Here is a 25,020-nt window from a genome sequence, read left to right on the forward strand (position 1 = left end):
AAGATTGTCGTAAGCTAAAAATTACAAGAGGAAGATTTGTGATTCTTTATCGAACTTGATTATAAAAGTTTTTATCAAACGCTGTCAGATTCGTAAGCTGGGGCGAGACTGCAGCTTTATAACTTGGACCTAAATGTGCAAGAGCAGATGTAAAATCTTAGAATTTAACATCAGCTTTGAAAATGTTAAATTGAGAGTTTGAGCCTTTTTCACTTTATGAACTGGCACACTGTAGAAAGCAAGGGCTGTATTGATTTCTGACAGAAGAGGCCGTCTCTCAAATGGATTTGAGCCTTTTCATATTCCATTTCACTCTAAAGACACACTTTAACTGATGTCCTCTTCATTTCCATTTAATGTGTGTGACTTAATTGAAGAAGAAAGAAAACAGCTTTACGGAGAAGGAACTCTTCCTGAGAGCCTGTTGGGGTCACTGCGGGGGTGGAGAATATAACCAAGAAAATCTGCTCACTGACATGAAGTTCATGTTGCGGATTTTTTCCCCCAAGTGTTCTAGTTCAAAGCAGATTCAAAGCCCTTTCCTTGGGCTATTTTTGCAAAAGCCCAAGAAGAAAGTTGCCCTTTGTGTCACTCTTTAATTTTTTCACCAACCATCCCTCCCTGGAGAGGCCTCCTCGCCACCTCTGTCTGCCCACTTACTTGCCTTTCTGGGAATGCAGTGCTCTCACCTCAAGGTTTTGGGGATGGGAGGAGGGCCTGGTGAGCAGTGAAGGACAACTTCTGGGAACCTGCTTATCTGGGCAGAAACTCACTTTAGAATCAGTTGTGCATGTTATGAGACATAACCAGGGTGGCTTTTATGCTCAGGATTCCAGTCCATTGGTGTCTGTGTAGAGACCCAACATTGGCTGGCAAAAAGGCTAAGCAGGTCTTAGTGTAGCCTGTGATCAAAGGATGTTGGAAAGGAGCCTCTACCCCAAAGATATCCTCTGTGTTAGTTTTCTACGTGTAATTCTGTTACAAATTATACAAATTTAGTGACTCAAAACAGCACAAATTTATTATCTTACGGTTCTGGAGGTCAGAAGTCCGAAATGGGTGTTATGGGGCTAAAAGCAAAGGTAGTGTTCCTTCTGGAAGCTGTAGGCAAGAATCCTTGCCTTTTCTAGGTTCTAGAGGCCTCCTGAATTTCTTGGCTTGTGGACCCCTCACTTCCATCTTCAAAGTTCATCAATACAACCTCTGCTTCTGGCATCACATCTCCCCTCTCAGCTTCTGACCCTCCTGCCTCCTTTATATAAGGACCCTTGTGATTCCATTGACGCTATAATCCAGAATAATCCCCATAGCTCATGAGCCTTAATTTAATCAATCTGCAAAGTCCCCTTTCCCACATAAGGCAACATATTCTGGGGACTGGGATGTGCACATCTTTAGGAGGCCATTTTCAGCCCACCACACCTCCCTACTACTAACCTGAAATTATGCCATTTGAGAGACATTCCTTTGGGTCTTAAATTTCATTTGTTTAAGAATCCCTTTTAAAATGCAAACACTCCGCTAACTTCCCTGGTGGTGCAGTGGTTAAGAATCCGCCTGCCAATGCAGGGGACACGGGTTTGAACCCTGATCCAGGAAGATCCCACATGCTGCGGAGCAACTAAGCCCATGCGCCACAACTACTGAGCCCGTGTGCCACAACTACTGAAGCCTGTGCGCCTAGAGCCCATGCTCCGCAACATGAGAAGCCACCGCAATGAGAAGCCCGCGTACCTCAACGAAGAGTAGCCCCTGCTCGCCACAACTAGAGAAAGCCCACATGCAGCAACAAAGACCCAACACAGCCAAAAATAAATAAATAAATGTATAAAAAAATAAAAAATAAAATGCAAACACTCCTGGTAAAGGTGATGCCAAGTGTATCTGAGAAAGACCTGGCCTGCTCTTGAGTTCCCTCTGCCCTTAATTCTGCTACCCAATAAGGCTGAATTATGTTGGTTTATGGAAGCCACCACCCTGGCCCTAAAAACCATGAGACAATGAGGAAAATAAGATGATAAGATTATATAGGTGAATTCATCCCTTAACTGATCAGACAGAGATGGCCAGAGTCACCGTAAAGAAAGAAAACGAGCAGGAAGATCCCTGTGTAACCAGATCAAAGGAATTATTCTGGAATGTCTCAAGCAGAAGCAAGGTGATCCGATAAGGAAGCATGGGAAAGAAGAGGCACAATGCTCACAGGCCCACACGCCCAGGCTCTCTGTCTACCTGTCCAGATCCACTCTCTTCCTTCTCTACCTCACTCTGTGATCTGAGAGGCTGGCCTCTCTCAAGCTTTTCATCTTCCAGCTGTGTTCAGATTGTGGAGGCCACAAGCAGGATCAGGGGACAGTAGGAGAGACAGGCCAGAGTATTTCCTCCCCCCATTCCCTCCCTGCTAGACTGTTTTGGCAATGGCCGTATTCCTCCACCAAAGGCCATGGATCCTGTGGAAATGCTCTCCCTTACAGCTGCAGTTACAGCTCTCTCCAGGTTCTGGTACTGCTTCTTTTTTCACCCTGGAGGTGGTAATTACTCCCAGAGTTGCCAGATTGGAGATAGACTGGGGGTGATTCAACATCCCCTGTTGGTTTTGAGATATGTTTGAAAAGAATCCCTTCTTTAAACTCTCTGCAATTACTGTTCCCTTTTGAGTGTGCAGTTTTTTTTTCTTCCTGGGCCTAGTCTGATACCTGCCGTGTCCTAGCACTGCCCCGTTTGACGGGAGCATGCGCCTAGCCATTGTGGCCCCAGACTTTCATGCTCAATGCCATTAAACTCTGGTCTTTACCTAACTCCCCCTGTGCCAATTCCGGAAGCCCTGAACAACCAGCTGATACCTTGATTCTTCACGTAGCTTCTCACCCCACGAGACAGAAGGCACCCATTGGGCTAAAGTCAGCTTAGCAGGTTTGTGTCTTATTATACATTAATAAATCAGCTATTTTTGGTTTATATTTCTCTTTGAGCCATGTTACTGTAGGTCATCATTGTTGCATCCAATCAAACTTGGGGCATGAGAAGACAGTGTCTGGACTGGCAAGGCTGGAAACACACCAGACGCTGGACCACAGGAAATGCCTGAAGGTCAATGCCACCTTGCAAGGTTTCCTGGTAGCCAGGCCTTTTGGTGCCTCCTGTGATGTCTGTCTCGGCACACACTTGCTTTTAGACTTCCACAGCCTTTAATATCCTTCACTGGGCTAACACTGTATGATCCTCCCACAGACTGTTATCAGCTAACACCTTGCAGGGATTATGACAGCTGGCTCAGAGCAAGAACATGTAGAAATGGGACATGGCTCAATGCCCAGAGGAGGGAAGGAGGTAGGAGGGGGAGAGGTGGGGTGAATCTGAAGCAGGACGAGGCTGACAATAAAGGGGCGGTCAACTCGATTTGTGTTACTTTTTTGCAGCTGTTCCCTGGAGCTCTCAATCCCTGTCCCCTCTGTGGGTCCAACTGCTAATGTTGGCTCTGCCACTAACCACCTGTGCAAACCTTATCTTCTTCAGATAATGATTTCTTCAACTGAAAAAGGAATGCTAAAGATCCATGAGTCTATTCTACATGCATTTAGAATGTTACATTCAAGTATTTTTTTTTTAAGTATATCAGAGCAGCATCTAGTTGGGAAGGAGAGATTGAGTTTAACATGGGTTATTTAGACTTCAGGTTTAGAGCACAGGAGACTGAATGAATTAAGGCTTGGAACCCAGCTCCACTACTTAATGGTGACCCTGAGCAAGTCATTTAACCTCTCTGAGCCTAAGTTCCTCATCTATAAAGCAAGAAAATGCTTCCCAGCTTGCTCAATTGTAAGGATGATATGAGATAATGTCTACGTACCCCGGACATAAGCCAGGATCTCATATCCCCCAGGCTCTGCACAGAGTTACAGTTGAAGAAGACAATTCTAAAACCAAATGGAATTCATAAAGTTTTCTAATCATACCAGCAGCACTCAAAGAACATAAAAGGGGATCCAATTCACTTGAGGAACATAAAAGGGGATCCAATTTATAAACCACAGCATAAAAATAATCTTTTCCTCTTCTGCCCAATTCCCCTACCTCTCACCCACCTACTACGTCAGAATCTCAACTCTAGAAATCTCACAAAACTCTCCCAACACTAGACTTGTCAGATTTAGCAAAACAAAACAAACAAGAGAAAGGATGCCCAGTTAAATGTGAATTTCAGATACACAACAAATCCCTTTTTTTTTTTTTTTTTTTTTTTTTGCGGTACGCGGGCCTCTCACCGCTGCGGCGTCTCCCGCTGCGGAGCACAGGCTCCGGACGCGCAGGCTCAGCGGCCATGGCTCACGGGCCCAGCCGCTCCGCGACATGTGGGATCTTCCCGGACCGGGGCACAAACCCGCGTCCCCTGCATCGGCAGGCGGACTCCCAACCACTGCGCCACCAGGGAAGCCCCAAATCCTTTTAGTATAAAAATTTCCCAAGCAATATATGGGAGCGTACTTATACTCAGAGATTATTTGTTATTTATCTGAAATTCAAATGTAACTGGTGTCCTGTATTTTATCTGGCAACCCCAACTAACACCCAACCCACAAAGGTTTTTTTCTGCTTTTCATTCTTCCCCATCCCATGTTTGTTATGTAGGTTTGTCACAGCAAAGCCCATTAACAATTCCTGGGAAATAAAAATAGAAACTGGGTAATAAAGGCTAACCTTTCTTTTTTTTCTTTTCCTTGGTGCTTCGTCTAGTTTCCCTTGCTCACGGGGTGCCATATGAAGAGGTCTCGCGCGCGGCACTTCACACCACAGCTCCCAGTGCGACACGCCTGCACCACCACCTCAGCTGGGCGGGGCTGGGCGCAGAAGCGCTGAGCACGACGTTCAATTCAAGATGGCGGCAGCGGGCCGAGCGCAGAGATGCTGCACCCGGCACCGCGAGCTGTAGCCTGAGCAGCCCAGCTGTAACAGATCCCGCGAGAACTCGCTTCCCTCCCTGCTGATGAGATCCCTATAAAGCAGCCCCACCGGGGCTTTTGGGGACAGACTGTGTTATAGAGCAGCGGTCGCCACCTTTTTTGGCATCAGGGACGGGTTTCATGGTAGACAGTTTTTCCACGGACGGAGGTGGGGGGATGGTTCAGGCAGTAGTGCGAGCGACGGGGAGCGGCAGATGAAGCTTCGCCCGCTCACCTCCTGCTAGGTGGCCCGGTTCCTAACAGGCCATGGACCTGTACGGGTCCGCGGCCCGAGGGTTGGGGACCCCTGGTCTAGAGCACAAGCTTGTGCTTCTCCATTCTTGGATCCAAGAATAAGGCTTTCCTTTGCTTCTGAACCAAACTCAGCCTATTCTATTGGCTCCAGTGATAATGGGCAGGGGGGATCCTTATTGGGTCCCAATTTGAAAAGGTCAGTAACAGGTTAACTCACTAAGTTTCTCTCCCTTCATTTTTTTTTTTTTTTTCCTTCTACACTTTCCCCAGTACCAGCCTTGTCCACAGCAAAGGAAAGCTTTGGAGCTGTCCCAGCAAGAAGAGTCCTTTCCCTTCCCTCCTGCCTCTGCAGTCCTGCCTCTCCGTACCCTGATTCTATATCTTCCAAAGTTCAGTAGCCAGGAAAACTCTGAGAAGGCAGGAGAGAGGAAGAAGCTAACTGTCAAAGAGTAAATTTTTGTCGGGGTTAGGGAGTGAAGGCAGCACTCTCACACATTCATAAAGAAGGTACTTAGCCCAGGGTCTGGAATATAGTAAACACAGAGGGCACACCTGCTCTTACCCCAGCTCCTCCCCATGACTGCTACTAGGGAGACATCCTTTCCCACCCACCCAGCCCAAATCTGCAGCCTCGTTCTTTATAGAACACTCTAGGAAGCTTAAAAGCCTAAAAGAGGCCTGCCCATCCCACTGCTCCCACACAGATACTGTGGTGGTCCTAAGTCCCCTGGGGCTGGATCCACGCCAACTCACAGTCTCCCCATTCCAGGAACAGTCTCTGCTCTGCTGCTTAGAAGCCCCAGGTAATCAGAGGATCCCTCTGTTTGCAGGGTCACATGACCCACTCTGCTGGCCACCCAGGAAGTTCAACATTTCCAAAGCACCCAATGAGCCAGGGGCGCCTTCCAGGACAGTGGCCTTGGTTCTTGTTCCAGATGCTGCAGCCCCACTGCTGCTGAAGACAGTAATGCTCCTCCATTCGGGGCCCCCTGAGGGAGTTAAATTCCCGTTACAAAGACAAAGCCCACTGAGCTGGAAGAGAGTGGTCCTGAGTGCCAGCAGGAGCCTTGCCTCAGTCCCAAAGGGGTGCCGGGTCCATTAAAGCTTTGCACGGCTGATGGCTCACCTGTTCTTTATTTTCCACTTCACTCAGTGCACTAAACAGTGTCCTGGAGAGAAGGACCCAGCAGAACAAACCAATAAAATTGAACATTTCCCCCTCAATGCTCTTTGAGGCAGACCCTCCAGGCTGACTTCCCTTTTTTCCTTCTAAGAATGGGAATCCAATCTGAGACAGGTCAGAGCCAGGGCTTTAAAAAAAAAAAAAATTGCCACCACATTCATTTCCCCTTATAACTACCAGGGGGTTTCTCTACTGTTCTTTCTTCTTTCTATATCATTGCTACTTCCCAAAAAGCATCACATAAAAAACAAAAAATAAGCTGAGCTGCACGGGACACTTTCTAATTTCAATTCATTTCAACAAACATAGGCTCTGAGGAATCAACCCAACTTGGAGGATACAAACTAGGATAAAGCCAGCACCCATCCTCCTGATGCCCACAGTTTTGTGAGAGACTCAGATGTAAGCAGCACAAAGCAGGCCTGCCTTCACAGAGAGGAGCTGTGTGCAAGGGGAAGGGGGTGGGGACAGGGCAGGGATGAGAGCTGGATTTAAAAAGAGGAGCAGTGTTATTGTGTGTCTGCTTTGTTATTGTGTAGTTTTGTTCTGTTGTTTTGGTTTTTTTACTTTCTTTCATTTTCTATTCCCCTACTCTTTTTGTCATCAAGCCCATCCCCCAGGAAACGGGATGGCCGAGCTTGAACTTCATAATCCTCCAAACCCCTCAACATTTCCCCCACCTCTGACTCCAGAAAACAGACCATTTCATCTAGCTGTTCCTATAGGTCGTTCTGTCCATAAGAGGTGCAGTATGCAATATATATTTTTTTAATTGAGCATTTACTATGGAAAGCACTGAGAAAATGGCTCTGGAAAACAGCCATGAGCAAAACACATAGACCCCACCTTCATGGAGCTTACAGAGCAGCGTTGAGCATAAAGTTAAGGTTTTAAATGCACACACTTTGGAGTTGAAAAGAGCTGAGTTGTCTTACCATGCATGAGACTGTAGGCCAATTAAATTCTCTGTGACTCATTTTGCTGATATGTAAAATGGGGACAGTAATACGCAACTCAATGGTTTGTTATGAGGTTTAAATGAGATGTGCGTAAGTGCTGGGTGTGTGTCAGCATCTATTATTAGTGTTTGTGGTGGTATTATTGTAACACATATTTCGGCACCAAAAACGATAATGCTGACATTACTGTGCTTTGCTGTTTTCAAGTTGTTTCACATGTGTCTGTTTCATTTCATCAACAATATCATAAGCTTCTTGAGGGCATGACAGCACATGGTAAGTATTCAACAAATAGCTGTTGATTTTAGGTTGCAGGAGAATGTGTAATTTTTCTGTAAAACCACTGAGGTTTCCATTTTAGGCAAGAGCAAAGGGGTGTCAGAGAATCTCCATGACTGAAATGCCAAATGCACCCGTTTGCTCAGCGAATAAAGCAGAGGGAAGGATCAAGTGAATTCCAAGTGGGCTGTGACAGCCTCCTGTGACAGATAGCCTGCGGAGCAGAGGAGAACACAGCTGAATAAACCCAGGCATAGAGAGAAATGAGTGCAGCCATGGGGACGCCCGGTGGCATGAAAGATAGTGGGCCAGTGTGAGACTGGAGAGGAAACCTCATTACTTCCCAGAGAGAAGCAGGGGCTGCTCTTCAGGTGGAGTGGTGCTCAGGAAATTCCAGAACATGGTTGCATGAGAATCCAATGGAACAGCTACTGAGTGGCAACGACCAACTCAGAGGGTGGGGAGGTAAGTGATCAACAGATGCATAATTGAGTGGAAGGATGCTTCTTTTCAACACCCACCCTCACCCCCTGCCATCCTCCACCTTAGAGAGCCAGGTTCCACTGGAGAGAAGCCTGTGTGATACGGAGAGATTGGGAAATGTTTGTTTTCCTGGGAGATCCCACAGATGACTGGAGGATAGAAGGTGGCCAATAGATATTTACGCATGATTATTTGAATTCTAAGAATCAGAAATCTATAATGCAGTGCTATAAGGGGATTATCTAGGCCTGTCTCTTTGTTTATTGGGTGGAAAACTGGTCCAGAGAAGTCAAGTGACCTGCCCAAGGCCCCGCAGGTCCTGAAGTAGCTGGGAATCATAGATCAGATTGCCCACGTCTGGGCTCATTGCTTGTTCTTTAGGCAAACCTGTCCGCAGTTAGCAGCGTCTCTGTCTCTCGTGGCTGGAGCCTCAGCAGCACCTCGACCTTCATTCAAGCTAAGGTGGCTTCACCATGGTGCTTTCCTTTTCCCAAATTCTCCTCCAACCTGGATTACATAGCTGCTGTGCCTTGTTTCCTCCCCCCTCTGGTTCTAACCACACCTCTTTCAAAGTGTGAGAAACCTTAGTGATGAGCCAACATTCCTTCCTTCACCGAGCAGAAGCCTGGGTCCAGCTTAGCTCTTGTTATTAACACTGTCATTATCATTATTATCATTTGGGCACCAACTACTAGCTAGGCCCAGGCAGTGACAGGCCAACGACTGAGCTGGTCCCCCCCTGCCCGGCACTTAGAGCCCCTCTGTCCCCTGGCAGACACTGCAGGCCTCCTGCAAGCCTCCCACAGCCAGGAACAGGAAGAAAAAAAACTAGTTGATGCTGGCCTGAGCTGAGTCATAAAGACTCAGACCGCAGAGTCTGAAGGAAGGTGACTGGATCGTCTGGGCTTTGTGAGCAAACAACTCAGAGGCTGTAGGAAGATCACTCCCGGCCCCTCCTGGTGAGAGTCCCTGCAGGTGATCTGCAGGGCCCAGGATGAGCTGGGGCTCCTCGAACCGGCGTTTTATTGCTGATTTTTAAAAACTGCCAGTCATTGCCAATCCCTGTTTTACACCTTTTAATTGTTTCTAAATTGTGTGCTCTTTGCCCTGAGGTGATTGGAACACCAAGGGCAGCACTTTATAAAATAAATAGATAATGTATTTGCTTCCCTGCAGGATGGAGATGAAGCAAGCAGGAATGGGTGGGAGGAGACACAGAAGGAAGCCTTCTGAGGGTTTGCAGGGTGCAAGGCCTCCCTCTTGGCAGGACCTTCCTTCCCTTGTTCCCCCTACAGTGCTACACTGGGCTTCTGAGCGCCAGCAGGAGCCAGAAAATTGGAAGCTAGGAAGTTGCCTGGAGTCATTTGGAAACGTCTATGGGCTTTGCTGCTGCCCACCAACCAGGCAGAGCCACCGTGAGAAGATGGAACGAAAGGGACTGTGTCCTTGTGGAGCCTCAGAGAACATAGGAGGGGAGAAGTAGGATTAAAAAGGAAAATCTAGGGCTTCCCTGGTGGCGCAGTGGTTGAGAGTCCGCCTGCCGATGCAGAGGACGTGGGTTCGTGCCCCGGTCCGGGAAGATCCCACATGCTGCGGAGCGGCTGGGCCCGCGAGCCATGGCCACTGAGCCTGCGCGTCCGGAGCCTGTGCTCCGCAACGGGAGAGGCCACAACAGTGAGAGGCCCGCGTACCGCAAAAAAAAAAAAAAAAAAAAAAAAAACGAAAATCTAGACCAGCAATTCCACTCCCAGGTATATATCTGGAAAAAACAAAAACACTGATTCAAAAAGATACACGGACCCCAATGTTCATAGCAACACTATTTACAATAGCTGAGATATGGAAGCAAACTAAATGCTCATCAACAGACAGATGAATAAAGAAGATGTGGTATATATATATGCACAATAGAATATTAGCCATAAAAGGAATGAAATTCTGCCATTTGCAACAACGTAGATGGACTTAGAGAATATTACACTTAGTGAAATAAGTCAGACAAAGACCCTATGATATCACATATGTGGAATCTAAAAAATATTGATAATACAAACAAATGAACATAGCAAAACAGAAGCAGACTCAGAGATATAGAAAAAAACTAATGGTTACCAGAGGGGAGAGAAAAGGGGAGAGGGACAAATTAGGGGTATGGGATTAAGAGAAACAAACTACTACGTATAAAATAGATACATAGATAGCAACGACATTGTATTGTATAGCACAGGGAATTATAGCCATTAGCTTGTAATAACTTTTAATGGAGTATAATCTGTAAAAAAAACTGAATCACTATGCTGTACACCTGAAACTAATATAATATTGTAAATCAACTGTACTTCAATTTTTTAAAAAGAAAGAAAAAAAGAATAATCTAGAACATCTTCCCCAACTCCAACTGAAAGGCCAAAAGGCCAACCAGGAGTTGCTGACAGCCTCATTGTATTCCTTGCAAAGTGGCCAATTCAGCCTGGTGATTAAGAGGGAGAAAGTTCTTTGGGAGCTTTCCTGGTGGTGCATTGGTTAAGAATCCACCTGCCAATGCAGGGGACATTGGTTCGAGCCCTGGTCTGGGAAGATCCCACGTGCTGCGGAGCAACTAAGCCCGTGCGCTGCAACTACTGAGCCTGCACTCTAGAGCCTGCAAGCCACAACCACTGATGCCCGCAAGCCTAGAGCCTGTGCTCCGCAACAAGAGAAGCCACCACAGTGAGAAGCCTGCTTGCAGCAACGAAGACCCAAAACAGCCAAAAATAAAATAAATATATTTATTAAAAAAAAAAAAAAGGGTTCTTCGGGATCAGATCTGGATTCCAGTCCCCTGCTCTGCCACTTACTTGATGTGTCATTTTGGGCAAGTGGCTTCACTCTTCAGAGTTTTAGTTTATTCATCTTAGTTAATTAAATGGTGATAAAGAAGGCAAAAACACCTTATTCATATAAATGTTGGGAAAAGCAAAAGGAGATGGATAATCCAAGTAAAGTGCTTACTTTGCCCAATGCTGGGCACATGGCAAACAGTAAATATTAGTTATTATTGTTATTATGTATTTAGTGCTGTATTAAGCAATCATGGGAGAGGCAAAAAGAGCAGAAATAGTCACTGTCACTGAGAAGTACGTTCTCCAACATCCCACGCTGTCTCTTCTCTGCCCACCAAATCTGATTTATGTTCAGAAGTTTCTCCAGGGAGTGCAAAGAGCCTGGATTTGTGCCCCAGCTCTGCCGCTCCCCAGCCCTATGCCTCTGCATACATCACCTAACTTCTCTGAACCTCAGTTTCCTCTTCTGTAAAATGGAAATAGTCATAAAGACTCTGCCTACTTCATAAGGTCGCCATGAGGTTCAAATGTGATTATGTGTGAATATGCCTCAAAAGTTGTAAAGTTCTGCAAAAATTAAAAGTTATGATCCTACCCAATCCTATAGGTTTCACTCAAGCCCCACCTTTTCTGAGTGAAATCCAACTCAAACTGTCTTAAGTGGGAAAAAAAGGATTTTCTTAGCTCTTGCAACTAAAAAATTCTGAAGTAGCTGGCGCCAGGTTCCCAAAAGACAAGCTTTGCAGAAATCTGGTTCTCTGCTTTTCTCAGCTCTGCTTTCCTCTATGTTGCCTTTATTCTCAGGCAAGCTCTTCCTGTGAGGTGGCAAAGACAGCCACAAGCTGCTCTGGGCTTGCAACCTATCAGCTCAGCAACCCAAACAGAAACCATCCACCCCTTTCTTGAAAGATCAAGCAAAAGTCCCAGAATTGAGTCTCAGGGGCCTGACCCAGGTCCTGTGCCTGTTTATGGCCATTTCACCTGCGGCCAGGAGAATGGAATATGCTAAGCCTGGGTCATGTGCCAGGTGATGAGGTCATTCCACCCCCAACCACATAAACAGAATGAGAGGAGGTGGTCCCTTAGAAGCAAGGCAGGGCGATGTTGCTAACAGAAGGGAGAAGGAGATTCTGGACAACAACATGTCCACCACACACAGATTTTACTCTTGTATTTTCTGGTACGACGTAGGAAAAAGAAGTAAGAGACAAACAAAAAATCACAGAGAGCAACCAAACACTTGCTTGGTGGTATGTGGTTGAATCAACAGTTTCTTTCCCTGGAAAACTCTGCCTAGTAATATGACTTCAGGGAAATGAAGGTCCCAGCCCATTTCAGGAAGAGAACCCTCCTCCTGCTGAGAAACACAATGGTGAATGATAAAAGGAAAGAGAAACCTATTTCCTGACTCATTAAAGCAAGAGAGTATTTAATAAATAGTATTTGATGATAAAGTTCTGACAAGGCCACTCACTTAATAACCATGATTCTGACTCTGATTCCTATTTCACTTAAGAATCTGCATGACCCCAGAGTTCCGGCTGCTATTAATAGAGTTCATGTTTTGGGCAGGCTGCCTGAAGCAGGTTCTGTGCACAGGAGGGCCAAATACTGGGTGGGGGCCCCATGAAACCACAGTTATTTCAGTCTAAGTCACAACATCATTTCAGCCCAATTCCACTTCCCGTAGGGGCCTGGCAGACCCTGCCATCCTATCACTACTTCTGCCTCCTAAATAACACTTATTTTACTGTTTTATCATATTAGAAAAGCTATATTACTTTTTGAGTTTCCTGAAAAAAATGTACATACTTATTTCAGGAAACTCAAATAAAAGCATCAAGTTCCCATATACTACTCAGTCTTGTTGCAAATCCTCACATCTTTTTCCAGGCATATATAAATACAGTACATAAGATTTTTAAGTGAGATCATATTGTTTCATAACATATACTGGGAATACTTCTCTATGCTTATGACACCCTCCTATAGCATCAATTTTAATAAATTCAAGTTTTTTTATTATATGAATGTACCACAAATTATTCATACAGGCCCCTAGTGTTGGACAGCTAGATTGTTTCCAAATGTTACTATTATGGTATTCTCTGGAGACATTAAAAAGTAAAATGAATGCACACCTAGATAATGGGGTTACAGAAGGGAGATATAATGGCCAGACAGCTAGGGTAGGAAATATGGGGCTCAATACAGAAAAGGAACTATGAGAAAAAAGAGTTGTTCTCAGAAAAATATTATTCCTGTCTGACATCATGTAGACCACAGCTGGAATCCTGGAGTTTTTCTGGGCTCTGCTCCCAGCTCAGTGGAATTTTTGCTATTTGAAGAAGCTTTATCCATCTGGGTCCCCTTATCTCCATCTGGTAATAATGGATGGGTCACTAATTCCATGAGCTTTGATTGTATATGTTTTAGTTAACTAACTAGACAATAAATCACCCCAAAACTTACTGGCTTAAATCAACCATCTCATTTGCTTATGATTCCGTGGGTCGGCAAACAGGGCTCTGTTGGGTGGTTATCCTGCTCTGTATGCCACTGGTTGGGGTCACTCATTTGGCTTCATTTACTTGGTGGCTGAGCAGGTAGGTCTAAGAAGATTACTCACATGTGGGGCACCTCAGCACTTCATCACATGGTCTTTCTCTCTCCACGTGGTTAACTTGGGCTTCCTCACAGCATGGAAGTCTCAGGGTAGCCAGACTTCTTACATGGCAGCTGCTTCCAAGGAGGACAAAATTGGAAGTTGCTGATGTCTTTAAGCCCAGCCTTAGAAGTTACACTGTATTATTTCTAGTGTACTCTGTCAAAGCCAGTCTTAGGATCAGTCTAGACTCAAAGAAAGAGGACATAGACTCTACCTCTTGGTGAGAGGAGAGGCAGAGAATTTGCATCCATCTTTAACCTACCACAGTAAATATCATGAGGACAAAGGTTATAGGTTTCATCTGTAATGAAGAAAAATGGAACATTATCATGTTGCAAATCACTAAGTACCAAGTATGGACTCAACCAGCTAAAAGAGTTTGCCCCAATTCTGAGCAATTAACCAAAAGAGAATCTTACCAGGGTGGCATGTGGGAAATGGAATCCCTGGCAGAACTCACAGGAGACAACAGTAACACTCATCCTGACCCACTGTCCCCACCCACAGTGCTGGAGAAGGGTACTGGGCCATGGGCATCTCTCCCAACTCCTCCCTCTGCCGTGGAGCTTACTTGTCCCTGGGCTCCAGCAAGGCATCTGCTTCTCCTTTTGCAGATTCCTTCCTCACTCCTTAAATATAGCAGTTCCTTCCCAAGTCTATGTTATATGAGTTTTGAGATCTTAGTAAGAACTTTTTTTTGTTGAAATTACAAATATTCGTTCTGAAAGTGTTGATATGCTTCCTCAGACTGGTGAAATAAAAGAAGGTATAAGTTGCCCTATGAAAATAATGAATTTCCTATGTAATAATAATAATATTTTAAAATAATATTTTTCCATATAGGAGACTTGAAAAAAAAAACTAAAATCCCTCTCATGTCATTGGGCCCTAGAGGTCTGATGGAAGGACCCTGACTATACCCGTCACAGTTATTGTGATGACACAGGGAGTTTCTTGGTCACCCCCACTTCTATCTGAGAGCTAGTTTTATAGTTTCTTACAGGTTTGTCCCAGTGCTGAGCATGGTCTAAATTTTATATCAAGTCATTTATTGCCTGATTCCCACTTGAATGATAAAAAAAAAAATGCTGCTACCTGGTGTATAGTAACTCTGAAACAAAGCCATGTGGCAGTAGTATGTGGGCAAATGGGCCACATGATGGCAGGAAGTTGGACCCTCTATAATCTGTGCACAACTTCAGACCCAGCCATGGAGGTCTACCTTCTCTGCAGAAACATACAGACTGTGGCCTCTTTAAAAAGGGCTTACACTTAGTGTCTTTACTTTTCACTCTAAACTGATCAGATTAGAGCTGACCAGCTCTTAAACATTTAAAGTTTCTTTTTCACGGTCCAGCCTGAAGCCTTGTGCCTATTTGATTTGTATACCTCATATCTAGCTGATGGTTGATTGAGACAAATATCATCTTTTCAGAACTGAAAATGACTCCACTTTTTTCCTTCCCTGTGCCTCCCTCCAATCACAAGGCAGTGGTCTAAAAGCTGAGGGTGGAACAGAGGCCCACTTCCAGGGGCGAGGGGAGCTTCTACCCCACCCATCCCTTAGGCTTCTCTTGTTATTGTCCCTAGACCACTGGGAAGAAATCAAGACATTATTTCATTTGATCAGGATCACTTAGAAATAGCAGAACCATTTTCTGCTTCACTGCAGCTCACAATATTGAGATGAATGAATTAAAGTAAATGCCTATTAGAGAAAGCAGTGGAGTGAATTTTAATGCAGCGCATGGAAGACCTTCCTTTGGAATCTTTTCATGTCATGACCATTGTGTAGACATTGGGGCATGTGCTTTGGGACTTGTATACCAGGTTCTTGGCCCTGGATACAAGCTCTGGACAGGCTGAACCAAATGTAGGAAGATAGGGCACTGGGCCTCACATGGTCCTCCCATCCACCTTGCCACCTTCTAAGTCTGAAGTTAGCAGGTTTCCACATACTGAGCTGCCTTCCATGCTCCCAGAGGAAGAAAGCGCCCCCTTTTGTGGAGAGATGTTCTGTCCCTGATAGAACGGGCTCGTTCACCAGGTACCAGAGTGTTTGGAAAGATTCTAGGAAATAAGAGGAAAGTGGGGTGTGTGTGTGTGTGTGTGTGTGTGTGTGTGTGTGTGTGTGTGTGTGTGAAGGGGGGGTGGGTGTGAAAGAGAGAGAGAGAAAGAATGAGGGTTTGTTCCCTGGCTTTCTCACATCGTAGGCTGGCTCTCAGCTCTCACTGAGCTGGGTCAGTACATCCCACCCAGGCCACGCCCTCCCTTCCCTCAGAAACCTTAAAGGAGTCACTAAGGGGCGTTTGACTTCATTTCCCGGTCTGATCTGGGCATTGTAACAAATGACTTTATCCTGGCTTTATGTTTGGCCTTTGGTGACACCCTGAGGGAGATGCTGCATCTTCCTCACACACATAGGCACACATAAAGTACACCCACCTCACACTCCCCCATCATGGCAGTACTTTCCTGCTCTGTGCAGGAGCTGTGAGGACCTAAACACTACAGTGTAGCATCGGTGTGCAGGAAAGAAAAGAATGGAAGGAAATTTCACTTAAAACGACTTTGAGTCTGAAGATGGGCTATTTTTTAATCTTTATTTTGAAATCATTTCAGACTTATAGAAAAGTACTTTTTACAGAAAAATACAAAAGTACAAAGAATTCCTGTACATGCTTCACCTCATTTGCTTATCATTTTCTATCTATCTATCTATAATCTATCCTGTATACTTTTTTCCTAAACTGGTTGAAAGTTAAGTTACAGATATGATGCCCTTTTATCCCTAAATACTTAAAAAATGGTCATTCCCTCTTATGACCCCAATACAGTATCAAAATCAGGAAATCACTTTGATTCAATAATAGTATCTAGGGGCTTCCCTGGTGGCACAGTGGTTGAGAGTCCGCCTGCCGATGCAGGGGACACGGGTTCATGCCCTGGTCCGGGAAGATTCCACATGCCGCGGAGCGGCTGGGCCCGTGAGCCATGGCCGCTGAGCCTGCACGTCCGGAGCCTGTGCTCTGCAACGGGAGAGGCCACAACAGTGAGAGGCCCACTTACCACAAAAAAAAAAAAAAAAATAGTATCTAAACTACACATCTTTTTCAAATTTCATCAGTTTTCCTAACAATGTTCTTTATAGCAATAGACAAAAAAATATTTGATCCAGAATCCGATCCAAGATCACCATTGTCAGATCTCTTTAGGTTTTTTTCAATTAGGGTAGTTCCTCAGTTTTTGTCTTTCATGAATTGACTTTTTTGAAGAATATAAGCCACTTATTGAATAGCCTGTCCCTTATTTTTGGACCTTCTGATGTTTCTTCACAGTTAGAGTCAGGGTGTGCGTTTTTGGCAGGAATACCACAGAGGTGATATTGTGTCCTTCTTAGCATATCACATCCGGAGAGACATGATACTGGTTTGTCCCATTTGTCCCTTGTGATGTTAACTTTGATCATTTGGCTCAGGTGGGGTCTGTCAAGCCTCTCCACTGCAGTTATTATTTTTCTCTTTGAAATCAATAAATATTTTATGAGGAGGTATGTTGAGATTGTATAAAAATACTGCTTCTCATCAAACTTTTACCCACTGGTTTACACATCCATTGACAGTTCTTGCCTGAAGGCTGCCAGATGGTGATTTTCTAATCCTATCCTTTCTTCTACACTTATTGGTTGGAATTTTACTGTAAGGAAGGGCTTTTTCTATTCCTCCATTTTTTTGTTTGTTTATATCAGTATGAACCTATATTTTCTTATTTTATTCAATGGATTACAAACCACTACTATCTTTTTTGTTTTTGTTTTTGAAGTTCAGATTGTCCCAGATTTGGCCAGTGGGAGCTCCTTCCAGCCATCATCTCCTTTGTCCTTTTTTTTTTTTTTTTTTTGCGGTACGCGGGCCTCTCACTGTTGTGGCCTCTCCCGTTGTAGAGCACAGGCTCCGGACGTGCAGGCTCAGCGGCCATGGCTCACGGGCCCAGCCACTCCACGGCACATGGGATCCTCCCGGACCAGGGCACGAACCCGTGTCCCCTGCATTGGCAGGCGGACTCTCAACCACTGTGCCACCCGGGAAGCCCTTCCTTTGTCCTTTTGACAGGTCCAGGCAGGGCTATTTTTGAGAGAGGATACTCCAGAACTGGTCCAGAATATTTCTCCAAACTATGAAAATTTCAATAGCAATCAGGAATCTCATTTTTAACATTATGACAAAACAAACATTATACACCAAGGAATTTTAGAGTGCCAATGGAATAACAAAATGTTTATTTAAATACATTTTATTGCCTCTCTATGTACCAGACTCATGTTACTATAAGTGAGGGCTTGACTCCTTCCCCCATCTCCTGGCAAGTCCATGTCACAGTGGACCTACTGAGGAAATAGCAGGGGAGAGAGACGAGTCAGGGAGGTGAGGGAAGGAGAGAGTGAGGTAGAGAGGGAAAGGAAAGGAAAAGAAAGAAGGAAAGAGGGGGACTCCTCTCCTCTCCTCATTCATTCAGACCAGCCTGGCACCTACAGCCTCCTACCATTCCACATCCACACTGACCCCCTCCAGGAAGTCAGCCCTCTGCTGCCATGAGCATTCGTGTTGGCGGAATGAAGGATATTTTGTCAGAGGTTAGAAACAGTCACCTTCACCTCACAAAAGGCGCTGGGAGACAATCTGGGTTGTATGGAAGGAACTCGGGTTTCTTCAGCCCAGAAACACCACCGGAAGGGAGGGAGGAGAGAAAACACTGGGTTTGTGATGTCCGCATCTCTCTCCTCACTGGGACGCGCATCACAGGCTGGAGGCGCTTCCGGCAGAATTGAGCGCTGGGGAAAGCCGGCAATAAATCAGCTCTGTCTTTACTAGCCGGGGGTTGCTATGGCAATAGGAATACACTGTAGGGTTTAAGAGATGTAATTTTCTGTGATTCACTGTATGTTTTTAGCCATTTTTCTTCCTGTGTTATCTCCGTGTGGCAATTGCCTATTAATGCTGGTCCACACCTAGACTGGACTAAACCGTCCCTTCTCAGAAGTGATGAAAACCCTGGAGACCAGTAAGTACAAGAGGGTTATGGCCCATGAACCAAGGGTAACCTGGGAGAACAGCCAGACTGGTTCAGGACATGGGTCACTTAGCGTGGGTCATGCCACATGTAAGGAAGAATAGTGGAGAATGAAAGGCCCCAGAAATGTGGCGCTGGGTTGCTTGGAATGGGAAACTGAATCACAGTACTCACTGCAGTCAGGGTGCTCACATGGTGTCAAGGGCAAACCCCATGAGTCAGTAACAAACACCCTGAAGAGGGAAGCTAGGACCCAGGTTTCTGGACAAGGAACTATGAAAGCATACTAACCTTCTGTCAGTCTAGCTCAAGGTTTACTGCTGTGTGTTATTCCTTCCATTTCTTCCTTTCTTCTTCTTTCCTTCCTTTAATTTTACACCTTTTTTTTCACCATAAGATATGGAGGAGGGACTGAGAGGAAATAGAAAACTCCATCAGTCTGCTTGGCTAGTTGTTAATAGTTGTATCAGTAGCCTTTTCATTTCAGGAAACAGAAAACCCAACCTAAACTGTTAAAGCAGAAAGAGAACTTACTGTCTCTGATAACTGAAAAGTCCAGGGCTTTGGGCTAGCCTTAGGCACTACTGTCTTCAGGGGCCAGATGACATCATCAACATCTGGGCCCTCTGTCACACTAAGTTCTACCGATATTTTGGCGTTTTGGCTGTAATAACATAAAACTCAGCTAATAGAGGCTTCAAGGAAGTGAGGTTTCTTTTTCTCACACAAGAAATCTGGAGGTAGGTTTATTTTTCTCATATAATAAGTAGCCCAGAATAGGCATAGATGACACTACCATGCAGCAGCTCGGTGATGTTATCAAGAACTCAGCCTCTGGGGCTTCCCTAGTGGCACAGTGGTTAAGAATCCACCTGCCAATGCAGGGGACACAGGTTCAAGCCCTGGTCCAGGAAGATCCCACATGCCGTAGAGCAACTAAACCTGTGTGCCACAACTACTGAGCCATGCTCTAGAGCCCGCGAGGCACAACTACTGAGGCCGTGTGCCACAACTACTGAAGCCCGCGTGCCTAGAGCCTGTGCTCCACAACAAGCCAAGGCACCACAACGAGAAGCCCGTGCACCGCAACAAAGAGTAGCCCCACTCGCCACAACTAGAGAAAGCCCGCACGCAGCAACGAAGACCCAGTGCAGCCAAAAATAAATAAATTAATTTAAAAAAAAAAAGAACTCAGCCTCTTTCTTCATTTCAGCTCCGCCATCTTTAGAGTCATAGGAGGACGGCTCCAGTTCCAGACATTCAAGGCAAAAAGAAGAGGCTAGCTGCATCTGATTCTTTTATCCAGAAAAGGAAATCCTTCCCCAAAGCCCCTAGTTGTTTCCAATTGATTGGACACATAAGTGTCACGTGCCACATGGCCACCTAGCCACTAAGGAGGCTAGGAAAGCATGGTCTTGGGTTTTTCTGGTTCCTACAGCAGAGGCAGGGTTTGTCATTGTTGCTGTGTTTTTTGTTTTGCTTCAGCTAATAGTCAAAGAAAAGCCATACCCAGTATTGTGGAATGGTTCTGCCTCTTCGTTACAGGGTCTGACTGGTTACTCCATTGTTGTCATTTCCCAGCCAGGAAGGGAGAAAGTAGAAGAGAAGGGCAAGAAGATTCCTTTTAAGGATGTGATGCCGGAGTTGCACTGATTACTACTCTTCTGCTTGCATCCCACTGGCCAGAATTTAGTCACATGATCAGAACCAGCTGCAAGGGAATCTGGGAAATGTAGAATTGGGGTAGCCATGTGCCCACCTAAAACTTGAAGAGTTCTGTTACTAACACAAAGAAAGGGAGGGGTATTGGGGGACAGTCAGCAATCTCCTCCAGAGCAGTTATGCAAGAAAGGGTTTGAATGGGTATTGGATGAGCCAGCCAACCATTTCTGCCTCTGTCTTATTCTCAGAGAGGCTTACCTTTGAGGAAGTAAGACAGCGTCAGCATCACCATCCTGACACCCTCTCTGGTCCAAGCTCATTTGTAAAAGAGCCCAATCTCTTTGCAGCTACCCTGGCCACTCTCATTAAATCTCCTTGGTTCTGGTGGGTCCCCTACCTATTCCCGAACCAAGGGGATGCAATACAGTGCTCTGATTGGTCCTACCTGAGTCACCTGCTCTGCCAAATCACCAAGACCTTTATGGGCCTCAATTTGTTCTTCTGTAAGATAGACATAAGAGTAGAATCTACCTCACAGGGTTGGTGGAATAGCGCTGCGGGTAGCCATTTTCCATAAATGCATCCTCACTTGGCCTACTGACCAGACTCACCCTAACAATGCCATCTTAGAAGACCTTTAAAAATCAAAGCAAAAAAAAAAGTTGTACAGCTGCCTATATTTCATCTCACAGCACATTCCAAAGTAAACCTATTTATTCAGCACTTGCTTCAGGCACCTGGCACTCTGCTAAGCACGCTACATACATTCTATCATCATTGTCACAGTAACTCCATGGGAGAGATGCTTTCACTGTTTTCACTGAACAGATAAGGAAATTCAGCTCCTGGCCCTAAGGTCACAGCCAGCGCAGCAGTGGAGCCACCAACCTAGGAGTAACTTTGAACCGCCACACTCCGCTCCCTTTTGCTGGGTAAAAATAAGCCAAACACTTGTGGGATCGTGGAACTCTTCTTGCTGATTGGGGCAGTCGCAAGAGAGTACCACTCAGATCTCCCTTAGGGAGGGAACCTGCTGCAAGGGACGTAGCCGGCTAGCCGCCTCCAGCCACGGCACCTTTGGGACCCTGCAGCTCACACACTGAGCACAGCAGGGGAACCTCAGCCGGGACAGGACACTCCTCAGCTCTTGGGCTCCCGATCGGCCTGGCCAAGACTTTCTCAGCTTAGCTGGGCTCCAGTCTAAGGTTCTTCCTACCCAACCCTCTTTCCTGTCCTCTCTCCTTTGGCAAGTCTCAGACCTGCATTGTTGCCTGAAGGCTCTTCTCACTGACCTCTGTTCCCCTGCCCTTTATCCTTCATAGATATTCGTTTATTGCATACCTAACTCCATCCTGGTGTCTGTTTCTCAGAAGCCCCAAAATGACATGCTTCTTGTACCTGCTTTGACTCACTGCGTGGACTACACCACAGGTATGCATGTTTCCAAAGATTCTTGAGTGTTAAAAAACAAGCAAGCAATGAACAGAATAATTCAAAATTGGGGGTGGGGCGGATCTAATGCAGACCAATGAGGAGGCTCTTGGCCTGACACTCAAAAAGTGGAGTCTCCTTCTCTGAGCAAGTTTCTAAATAGAGAACAACAGCCATTGCTGATCTTTTTTTTTTTTTAATATGTCTCAAAATAGATTTTTTTAATATAAATTTATTTATTTTTGGCTGCATTGGGTCTTCGTTGCTGTGTGCAGGCTTTCTCTAGTTGCAGTGAGCAGGGGCTACTCTGCATTTCGGTGCACGGGCTTCTCCACTGAGGTGGTTTGTTGCAGAGCACGGGCTCTAGGCACGCAGACTTCAGTAGTTGTGGCACGTGGGCTCAGTAGTTGAGGCTCGCGGGCTCTAGGCGCACAGGCTTCAGTAGTTATGGCTCATGGGCTTAGCTGGTCCGTGTATGTGGGATCTTCCCAGACCGGGGATCGAACCCATGTCCCCTACAACAGCAGGCGGATTCTTAACCACTGCACCACCAGGGAAGTCCCAGATTTTTTAAATTATACAATCCTCATAACACCTTGAGGAGGTAGGTACTAGGTCACTCTCATTCTAAAGTACAGAGGTTAAGTCATTTGTCCAAGGTCACACAGTTACAGTCTGGAGGAGTCAGATTCACACTCAGGCATTTTGGTTTCAAAGTGTATGGTCCAATCCTCTTAGTTATATGTCTCATACTCAGCCCACACTGGCACTTTTTGGTAAACTCATTTTGAACTTTCATAACTAATCTGCCTCTTAGTTTGCTGTTGAATCTGTTGAAAAGAAAAACCAGTATATAGAATGAAAATTGGTAGTTTTAGAAGAGGTTTAATTAAGCCATATTTTGTATTCTATCCTAATTTAAATCTTGAAGTGATTTTTTTTCTTTACTTTAGACTGTTATTTTTTTTTAACTTTTTATTTTATATTGTTTTTTGGTTTTTTGGGGGGGTTTTGTCTTTTTTTAAAATTTGGTTGCACCGGGTCTCAGTTGCAGTATGTGGGCTCCCTTTTAGTTGCGGCAGGTGGGCTCCTTAGTTGCAGCTCGCTGGCTCCTTAGTTGTGGCATGCGACCTCTTAGTTGCGGCATGCATGTGGGATCTAGTTCCCTGACCAGGGATCGAACCCAGGCCCCCTGCATTGGGAGCACAGAGTCTTAACCACTGTGCCACCAAGGAAATCCCCTTATTTTATAGTGTTGTGGAGTTGATTAACAATGTTGTGATAGTTTCAGGTGTACAGTGAAGTGACTCAGTTATACATATATATGTATCTGTTCTTTTTCAAATTCTTTTCCCATTTAGACTGTTACATAATATTGATCAGAGTTCCCTGTGCTATACAGTAGGTCCTTGTTGGTTATCCATTTTAAATATAGCAGTGTGTATATGTCAAAAAAATCCAAAACAGTGCTGATCTTAAAAAGGTGGAAACCCAGCTGCTTTGGGTGTGTTGGAGGGAGTGGGGGAGGGGTTTGAAACTTGCCTGGAGTCACACCGCAGGGTTGCAGATCGATTCCAGTTAGTCTAATTCTCATCCAGATGTTTCCCACACTATTCAGGCAAGGAATTGATTCTTTACAGAAAGAGCAAAGACTTAACTCAGCCAAAGGGAAAAAATGATCAATTAAGCACAATATCAATACACTGGCTTTTGACAAGGATCTCCAAACTGCCGTGGGATTGCCCTTGCTGCCCCTGGAAGCATGCGTCACAACTACCCCACCGCACCTTAAGGCTTATCCAGTGATTGCTAACTGGTAGCACCGGTGGATGCAGCCTACAACCATGTTTGACTTGCTCCCCACAGTGATTTTTATAAAACTTAAAATGAGTTGACAAGATTTATCAACTGGGATATTTTACATAAACATCTGGACTCCTTGCTTCTGCTGCAAATCAGATGATCTGACCATGCTCATTCTGCACATCCACTTCCTGCTTCAGACAGGGCCGGAATCCCCACTACTGCTATCTTACTACACCTGCTGGCCCTGAAGACTTTTGAGTTCATGACGCCAGGGTTATACTGCTCAGCACAGTAAACTTCCCTGATTTTGAGCACTCAGGTTCAGATTATGAGGCCTGGAGAACACTGGGCTGAAGTTAGCCGTGAGCTCCTTAAGAAAAATGAGTTACTAAGCAAATTAATTTGGGATTAAGGATTTCAAGAGGGAATTTTTTGAAGTACTTTTCAAGCATTCCAGCAGGAATGATGAGCATTATTAGCCCAGCTGGGAGGTTTGTCAGCAGTGACAGTTTGGGGATGGGTGACGACCAGAGGCAGAGACCTTGTATTAGAAGAGGTGGGACTTCTGTCCTGGCTTTGCCCTTACCCATGATACGATCTTGAGGGTTTCCTTCACGCTCAGATCAGGTGCCTGGTGTTATAACAAGAATAATAAGAGCTAACGTCTGCTGAGCGCTCATTACCTGCAAAGCAGTTTGTTAAGTGCTTTGCGAACCTCCTCCCATTTCACACCAAGCCTCCAAGTCAAGTACCAGTGTTACCTCCAAAGCACAGGAAGGCTTCGTGACCTGTCCAAAGTCAGAGAGTCCGTAATTGACACAGCCAGGATTTGAAGCCCAGACACTGACTCCAGAGCCCACACGTGTATCTCCTACACTGTGACGCTTCCACCTGCTTCACGGGGTTGTCCTGAGAATTTTACAAGATGATGTAGGTCAAGTGCTTTTATAAACTATAAAGTGATATAGCAATGTTCACTATTATCTATCACTTGAGCACTGCAATTTTTTTCAAAATTGGTGCTTTACCTAAAAACTACCAAGTCAGTTTGGGCCGTTTCTGTTTCTTTCAAATTAATGATTTTTTTTTTTTAAGATAATCGGAGGAAGCCATAACTCAAACATCATTAGTCCTGTAGTGCCCTCTGCTGGCAACAGTCAGGAAAATTATGAAATTATAATAGGTGAGAGTGATTCCCTCGTCCCCCTTGAACGACTATTTCTGGAGCACGTACTTTGTCCCGGGCATCGTACCAGCTGTCACCTGGCCTAGAGGACACAGGAGGTCCCTTTCCAGCCCAGCTTGCCCCCTGTGATTTAGGTATAGGAAAATGAAAACCACAGGCCAAGGGTGACCCCACTTCCCATCCTGACATCACAGAGAAGAGCCCAAAGCCAGACAGCGTTGTCATTATCTCCCTTAAAAGGACAAAGTGAGCCCCAAACCATGAGGTAAAGGGTAC

At 45.3% G+C, this 25,020-nt stretch overlaps 1 long non-coding RNA gene across 1 annotated transcript in view; it reads left to right on the forward strand.

The window, feature by feature from the left end:
* Window positions 1-7,745: 7,745 nt before the first annotated feature.
* Window positions 7,746-25,020, forward strand: part of LOC141277962 (uncharacterized) — a 29,392-nt gene continuing 12,117 nt past the window's right edge. Inside the window, exon 1 of the long non-coding RNA XR_012329945.1 lies at window positions 7,746-8,081. This is a non-coding gene — a long non-coding RNA (uncharacterized lncRNA). The remainder of the gene's footprint in view (window positions 8,082-25,020) is intronic.

This window comes from Tursiops truncatus, chromosome 2 (assembly GCF_011762595.2).
Source record: "Tursiops truncatus isolate mTurTru1 chromosome 2, mTurTru1.mat.Y, whole genome shotgun sequence".
NCBI lineage: Eukaryota > Metazoa > Chordata > Mammalia > Artiodactyla > Delphinidae > Tursiops > Tursiops truncatus.